Source organism: Mycetomoellerius zeteki, unplaced genomic scaffold (genome assembly GCF_001594055.1).
Source record: "Mycetomoellerius zeteki isolate Tzet28-1 unplaced genomic scaffold, Tzet1.0 scaffold31, whole genome shotgun sequence".
NCBI lineage: Eukaryota > Metazoa > Arthropoda > Insecta > Hymenoptera > Formicidae > Mycetomoellerius > Mycetomoellerius zeteki.
Window position 1 is genome coordinate 1,315,205 of NW_017257294.1, and position 8,252 is coordinate 1,323,456.

The following is an 8,252-nucleotide window of genomic DNA, read 5'->3' on the forward strand; positions in this document are numbered from 1 at the left end:
TAAAAGGAGCATATTTTTTTAATATTATTATTATATATATATTATTATATATATAGTATAGGAAACATTTAATAGATAATTAAGATTTAATTAAAGATTTAATTTAATAGATAAGTAAAATGTTTAATAGATAATTTGTATTTCTTGCTTTACGCATTTTCGAAATTTTAAAGACGTAGCTAAATGTGGAAATTATTTTATTATTTATTCAATGAATAATAACTTTTAATTATTAAATATTCCATCTTTCTAAATATTCCTTTTTAATTAAAATATTCTGTCCAGATTTCTCGTGCGCATTTGACTTTTCCCGCCAACCGCCATGACGCCGTGACCGGCCAACATGGCGTTGGGGACTAATTCAAGATGGCGGACGCGAGGAGTATTCCGGCAGGCGGCGTGGCGCGCGCCGATCCCGCCTGGCTCTCAAACGTATATTTCCCCGTTCGCACTTTGCGGTGCTTCGCAGTTCGCACTCTTCGCACTGGTGAATCGCGTGCCCGTCCGAGCGGGTGGATTACAGTTCTCCGTGGAAAGCGGCGACGTGCCCGACCAAAGAACTTCGGTCGCTGAGCAACACAACGATCCGTCGCGGCCGGTAAGTGAAAACATAACACACATTGCGCACCGCGGTGTCGCGCGACTTTCGGGTCTCTCTCTCTTCGAAAGAAAAAAAAGAATCCTTTGAATTTCCCTCGGGTGCCCGTTCGCCTGAATAAGGAAAATGTCTTTCGAGGAGCACCGTACGGAGCGCGCGACTCCGACTTTCTATTTCGGTATTTTTATACGAGAAGAGACAAGCGCGCGGTTAACTTAACGGTGGAGAGAACGCGCGCGCAAAGGTCGAACCGTCCTCCTTCGTCGTCGGTTTCCGAGGAAGGGTAACGCGCAAGGTGCGTGTCCTCGCGATCCGGTCCGGTTGCCTTCTCCCGTCCGTTCTCTGTTTACCGCCGGCTCGTCTCGCGTTTGATCAAAGACCGGCTGCGATCTCGTCACGGGATATCTCGTGGTTGCTCCGTGCGCGACATCAAAACAAAGTTTTCGCGGTTTCCGGGAATCGAAAGTGACGCACCAGGTGTGTACCCGATAGAGATCCTATAACAGAATCCGGCCGCAGTAATTTTGTCAAAACAAGAGTAACGCACGTTCTACAATTATGAGTCGTTCCTTGAGCTTTAATTCTTAAGCCGTAAGTAGTTGACCGGTCACAGAATGTGAGAATAATAATCGACTATGATCCATTTTTTACGGTATAAAGCTTAGGCAATGCCTTATGTAAAAAATTCATAATAAATAAGAAGTAGGGATACACCGGATCGTAAAATTACCGGATATCAGATAAATTGTAATTTTGCAACAATGTTTAAGATATTATAACATTATGAATATGCATACTTATTTTTAGAATATTTGTATAATAAAAAAATCAACAATTTAATGATATCAAATTTCAACCGGATATATTCCCGGATACTAATGATATCCGACTATCCGGTCGAATAGTAAAAAAGTGCCGGATAATACTGGACACCGGATACTTTCCGGATATCCAGTGCATCCTTAATAAGAAGGATGTGTATTATTTATTTTTTTTATTATGTTTACATGACATGTATTATCTCTTTACGCCTGTTCTTTTTGGCTGAACTTTTACAGTTCAGTTCACCTTTCTTTCTCTTCTTTCCTCTTGGAGAGAAGTTCACCTTTCTTTTTCTTCTTTCCTCTTGGAGAGAAAAGGAAGAAAGATGAACTAGTGCAAAAGTTCAGCCAAAAAGAACAGGCCTTAGGACACAAAGGACGGAATCCATAGTCCGATCTTAATCTCAAGCAATGTCTTAAGATGCTAATACGGCTCTCTGGTCGGTATTCATAGTCGATTCTTATTTCAAGACCGTCTTAAGTAATGTCTTAATACGCTAATGTGGCTCTCTTATTGGTTCGTAACACCTCAAGACTGAATTTGAGATGATCTTGAAAATGAATAACAAGATAAAATGACACTTGTATCTCCTAAAAAGAAAGCAGCTTAATTTATTGTAGATGTGTTCCTTTTAGCTGAACTTCTTGCACAGTTCTCTCCTTTTTTTTCACGTCTGGAAATCCTACACTTTATATGCTGTAGCTGCTAGTCGACACAAACGCGTTGTTTTATCCTTCTTGAACATTCAACGAATAACATTCTTCTTGACATTCAACGAATAACAAAGATAGAACGACATTTGTGCTGATTGTATCTGTCAAAAGGAAAGCAGCCTGTATCTTTTACTGGCAAGTACCTGTAATTTTGATAGGCAATCGATCTCCGGCAGGAAGATGGCAACCGTGATCGAAATTCGGAATTGTGCCTGGCTCCGAATCTGTTTACCTACTCCCGTGTTTATCTGCGCGTGCTCTTGAGTGTTTTTGTTTCGCGAAAATTCCACGGGAAGGGTGGGATCGAAAACACATTGGCTACGTTTACACCGTACGCTTAGTCCGCGGCCTATAAACTAAATGTCCTTGTTCATCCTGTAGGTTAAACAGACACCTATCGTATAGGTCGCGGACTAAACGTACGGTGTAAACGTAGCCACTATCGGTCTTTGACGGAATTGAACGTAGGGTCGGTGCAAATGCGCGACGTAACCGTAAAGCGATAATGTAAGCGGCCTCGTGCGATCAGGTTGAATTTCTGATGTTGCGCACGGCGAACTGACCCAAGGACGTCCGTGGAAACGTTCGCACGCGAGTGCCTTCAAATGTCAGAAGCACTTTTACCATAAAGGATTCACCATCGTTTTCGCGCTTCTGCTCATCTCTTTTTGATCGATCAGATGACAAGAGAGAATTTAACGGGTCCCGTCAAGCGACGATGATTCCGTAAACATTGCATGTTTTGGCTATCTGAAGAATAGTCGTCTCGTCAAACATCTGATTGTCATTTATCATTAATCCTTAGTACGTGATTTTTCGGTCCTTTATTAGACATGATGGGTCAGTCATGTCTCGGGTTAATTTTCGTCACTTTAACAAATATATAAATATTATTATTAAATAATTCTTACATATATTTTAACCTCATTAGGAAGTATTTGTAAAGTAGTGCATTTAAAAAAATGTAAATTCTGTATAAATTTTATAACTAATTACTTGATGTTTCTAGTCTCTGAAGAAAAGAAATGTGGAGGACACGAATAATCGTGTATATTAAGGGTTATTTATCGTTTATTATTATATGCACAATGCCATTCCTTGAATATTGAAAAGGTTAACGACGCGCAGATAACGTTTCGTATCGTACAAACGCCCACTCTTTGTCCTGTTCGTGACTCGTCTCTGAAATCGTTTTAAAGCGCAATGAATACTATGAAGAAAATAATCAATACTGCAATTATTCGATTTAGAATTAGCTATCTTTGTTTAACTTGCAATCGCAAATATTGACCGCGTTCAAAATGTTTACTTTATCTTGTTTATTTTTCAACTGTTGACATTTTTTTCGCGCAGATTGGATTATACTTGTAGATTTGGAGGAATAATCATAGGCGTAGTCAGGATTTTATTTAGGTGAAGCCAAATTTGAGTTGAGACTTTTGAAGGGACTTTTCCGAGGGGGAGAAGGGTAGTCGAGTGGTGTGAATTATTGAATTTGTTTTATATTATTATTTTTAATTAATTACAACAAATAAATTACAAAGTCACACGTATTTAGTTTATTTTTCTCTTCAAATTATAAACTAATTCGAACTGGAAAAACTTAAATTAGCCATCTTGGATTCTCAAAAAATCTTTCTATAACACACACTTTTTTACCTCCAATATTCTTCTTTCTTTGTCTCCAAAATTAATTTCTTGTGAATACTCATTAAGTAAAATCCTTAATAATCGAGTAATAAATTAAAAAATTTAAGATTTAATATCGAATATATTAAAAAATATATATTTAGAAATTCCAGTTTCCTTAAAATTCTTATAAAACAATGGAGTTTTGTTCGCAGAACGATGGGAAAAGTTAGGAATCCATCGCTGCGTGAGTTCTTCTTCGGCACGAATGAACATTGTCGACGACAATAACGGAATTTCTCGAAATACGGTATGTTTGCGTGTCGCGCGCGTTAATCAAGCGCTAATGATGATCGTCGCGCGAGCCATCTTCCGCCGAAATGATTGATTAATCGCTACTTTCAATTAGACGGGAATTAGTCCGTCACCTAGTGCGTGGAAATGAGTAATACTCGGCGTTTGCTCCGCGTACTTATGGCTTGGCGACCGCTCGGCGTTCGTCGCGTGCGTGTGCGTGCGTGTGCGTGCGTGTGTGCGACGGCAGGCTGACAAAAGCGACCGGTTTAATGGCTAAGCGAAATGGCTAGGCGAATCGACTTTTAAAGAGCCACCCGTTGCACACTGCACCGCAGACCTGCACGGCGGAAGACACATTGATACGAGCGAGGAGCAGCCGGTGCGTGCGTTGCTCGCAGGTAGGTAGGCAGTCAGGCAAGGTATTCGAACCTGCCATTCCGACAGGATTTGATGGCGTCACGTCACGGCAAATGTCCGCCGCGAGTCATTCTGCGCCGTTCTCTCTTCTCACCGCCGTCGTTACGTGTCCTTATCACTTTTCTCAAATAAATTTACGTGAACGTCAAACACGTGCGCGCGCGTACCAGTTCGGCATGACGTGACGTTAAACGAGCGAGTTCACGGGATAAAAGCGAGAGACGAAGTTTCCTTCACGAAGCGCCAGAACTGATATCTTGAATCTACATCATATAGAAAAGTTAGATTTACTTATTTATTTAAATATATTTAGAGTAACTTGGAAGCATTTATGTAATTTAATTTATACTGTTTGACTCTGTAATGATGTCCATAATGGTGATCATATTTTCTTAGGGAAAATAAAGGAAACAAATCTGAAAAGTTTAGAACTTTATTTCTAAATATCTCAAAACTATTTTGTGACTGTCAGAAGTCTGCGTATTTACTTTTGAAATTTTTTCTTACGCAGTATATATCTGAGTTAACTTTCAAAAAGCACAAGTCATCGTAACATCAAAATGACGTCAAAATAACTGAAAATTTGATTATTAAAAGTCACTTTTCAATCAATCATGACTCACTTTGATGTCATTTTGATATTATTGTGACTTTGTTGTTCTGCTTGGACTAATATTGTTCTTGCATGAAACTAAATTTATCGATTTTTTTTCGTAAACATTTGCTCATTAATGCGATATTAAACCTTGGAATGCTAATTAGAAAGGAATTTCCCGTAATATTATTAAAATAAAAAACAACATTGAGTTTTGAAAAAAATAAATCTAAAGGACAGCTACTGAAATCAAGGACTGATATCCTTTATAATAAAATATGTAGAGTTACTGTAATAATAATATTTAGATTATTTATTTTGTATAATTTTATAAGTACAAAAATGAAATTCTGTGTTTTTTGTACTTCGTATAATTTTAGAATCGAGATTGACTCGTCGGATTCTTTTTTTTTCTTTTTGGAGCTTGAACCTTGATTCTTCGACTACTTTAAAAACGATCCCCAAGCGAGTCGAACTTATGTAAAAAATCTCTGAATACGCGCATTCTTTGTCAACGGATACGTGATGTATACTTGAGTCACCCGGTATAGGCAAAGATAGAAATTTATTGCAAAAAAAAGGAGAAGGAACCGCGGAAACGCCTGTTAGACAGAGGCAATTTGCTCTGCGGATGGCGAAATAATCTTCATTTTAGGCGTTATCGTGACATACGATAACCATGGGGGACGACGGCGTGTCTGGATGCGCTTCGACGACACGCACCGGACGCTGCGGAAAGGTTTGCCTAGTTACGACACTGCGAGAGAGCAGCAGGAAAGCGGTAATACCGCAAAGGAACGGTCGACTGTTGTTTTCGTTTCGCTTTGTCCTCGTATTCCGGTGCTGCCTACATACGCGAGCTATGTACTGTGAAATGTCATTAGCCCTGAACGGAGGGGGCGTAACAGACCTCGCGATATTAATTTAGTTTTAAATGCAGCTGCGGACATTTAATGCCTTCTAATTTATCAAAGAATGTTTGAGATGATTGTTTAAATATAAATTTTACCTATAAAGAGAGATTTTACCTATAAATTTTGCCTATAAATATTTTATAGGCAAATATCTTATAGGTAAAATTTATTTAATAAAAATTGTAGGTATTATTTTTTGAGAATGAAATTTTCGTCGATTAGTTACAACGGATCCGCTTCCCCCTTTTGGGGAAATAACTCGCACCTGCTAGAGTTATAAAGAATATTACAGTTACTCAAAGCAGGTGTCGATATAATCTTTTGTTTCTTTGATTTAGTGTCAGACAGTTCCGTGCTAATAATTTACAATAATTTTTGCAGAATCATGTCTTCATTCATTTTTGCGTGCAGTTTTATATAACGCGATAATTTCAAGGAAGTTTTTACACATTCGTACGCTAATTATTATCATTAAAATGCAACGCTGAAGTTTTTGTTATATATACTGATTGACAGATATATACATATTTCTTAGTAGCTCGAGTATTAATAAGGACTAAATTCTTTCTAAGAAGCTTCCAGGAAAAAAGAAAAAGGAGAAGGCTTTTTCTGGTAGACATCGTGTCGATATCGTATCAGTTAATGTGTGATCGCACTATTCGAAGTAGTTATAGTATTTGATAAAGTGTGAAACTGTATAGTGCTTTGTGATGCACTATGTGAAGCATGTGAAGCGTGGCGAACGGTATCGCAGCCAAACCTTTAGATAATCCTATCTCGGCCGTTGTCGTTGTGCGCGTACGTAACGGTGCAGGCGGCCCCGATAAGTCACCCGGTATATAAAGAGAAAGAGAGAGAGAGAGAGAAAAAGAAACGTCGACCTTCTGTCGTGTGGACGACACGAAAATGCGAGCGAAAAGATCCTCAGGTGGTCAAGTGCATGATTAAGGGTTTTCTCAAATGTGGTCAAGTTTCTTCGAATGAATTTACGGCTCGGATACCTGTATATTGTGAAGATAGTTCACGGTCATAACGCGTATCTGTTACAAATCTTAGTTACACTGTTAGAAATGTGACCACGAGCTTTCTTTACATGTAAATGAAGCTCGTGGTTATGACCGAAATTAAAAGTAATGAATGATTTAACTGAAAATTAAGTTACAGTAGTTATTTAAATGTAATGAACGTGTATATATTAAATTTATGAAATTTAAACTTACGTACTTTTCATAAAATTTTCTGGAAAGTACATTAAACTTCATTAATTTTCATGAAAAATGCATTAAATTTAATGTAATGTCATGAAATTAAGTTCAAATTGTGTAAATTAAAAGTATATTAAATCTGAAGTATATGAAATTTTTAACAGTGCAGCAAGGACAGTAGAACTGAATTTCCATGCAATTCAAACAAGTATGAGGCGTCACATCAAATGTTGCATTACCTCTTAAAGAATATTATAGTATTTATTTTCTATTAATTGTATTTATTTTCATTCATCATTATTTTCTTTCATTATTTATTTTCTTTTAATTGTTTTAACTAATCGAGTTTATTTTTAATTGCAATAACTTCGTGTCGCCGTTTAAATTTGTCATTGATCAGAATCGACGATTTGTGATCGAAGCAAGATACGATTTTTTTGCACACTCATCTGGCATTGAACAGATTATAATTGATTGATGAATTATTGGCTCGTCGTGTGTATGAATTATAAGTTGAATTGGCGAGCGACTGTCGGTACCATCATTTCTCATATTATGAATCTATGGAAATACAGCACGGGTGTGCCACGTGACGAGACGTAAACTCTTTTGTATCAGGTAATCGTAAAAATGTCCGTAAAATGCCACGTAATGCCAAGATCGACAATCGCCCGTAAATCGTGTTTATTCCGCTTATTAACGTTTGACTTGCATTCTTGAGTCATCTGCGAAACTCGCGTGCACGATTCGTTCGCTTGTATAACGCAAATTTTTAAAAAAAACAGTACAATGGAAGAAGATGTTAGACTATTAATTTATATATATCCGCAACTATTGTGCATATTTTATACACATTTTAAATAAAATGTGCAAAATAAAGTAGTTATTGTAGAAAAGTGCATGTGCATAAGGATGCATTCCTGGCAACTAATGGAATAACAAATTGAGTTTAATAACGGCTTGATTGCTAAATGCAATTACAGCTGATAGAAAGAATAAGTAATATGCGCGCTTTACATATTACATTGTGACGCTGGGAATTAAAGAATGAGACATGAGGAA

General features: G+C 37.5%; 1 protein-coding gene across 1 annotated transcript in view; it reads left to right on the forward strand.

Moving 5' to 3' along the window:
* Positions 1 to 534: 534 nt before the first annotated feature.
* Positions 535 to 8,252, forward strand: part of LOC108724726 (PTB domain-containing engulfment adapter protein 1) — a 36,963-nt gene continuing 29,245 nt past the window's right edge. The window contains exon 1 of the mRNA XM_018451302.1: positions 535 to 598. The gene's annotated coding sequence lies outside the window, so the exon portion shown is untranslated. The remainder of the gene's footprint in view (positions 599 to 8,252) is intronic.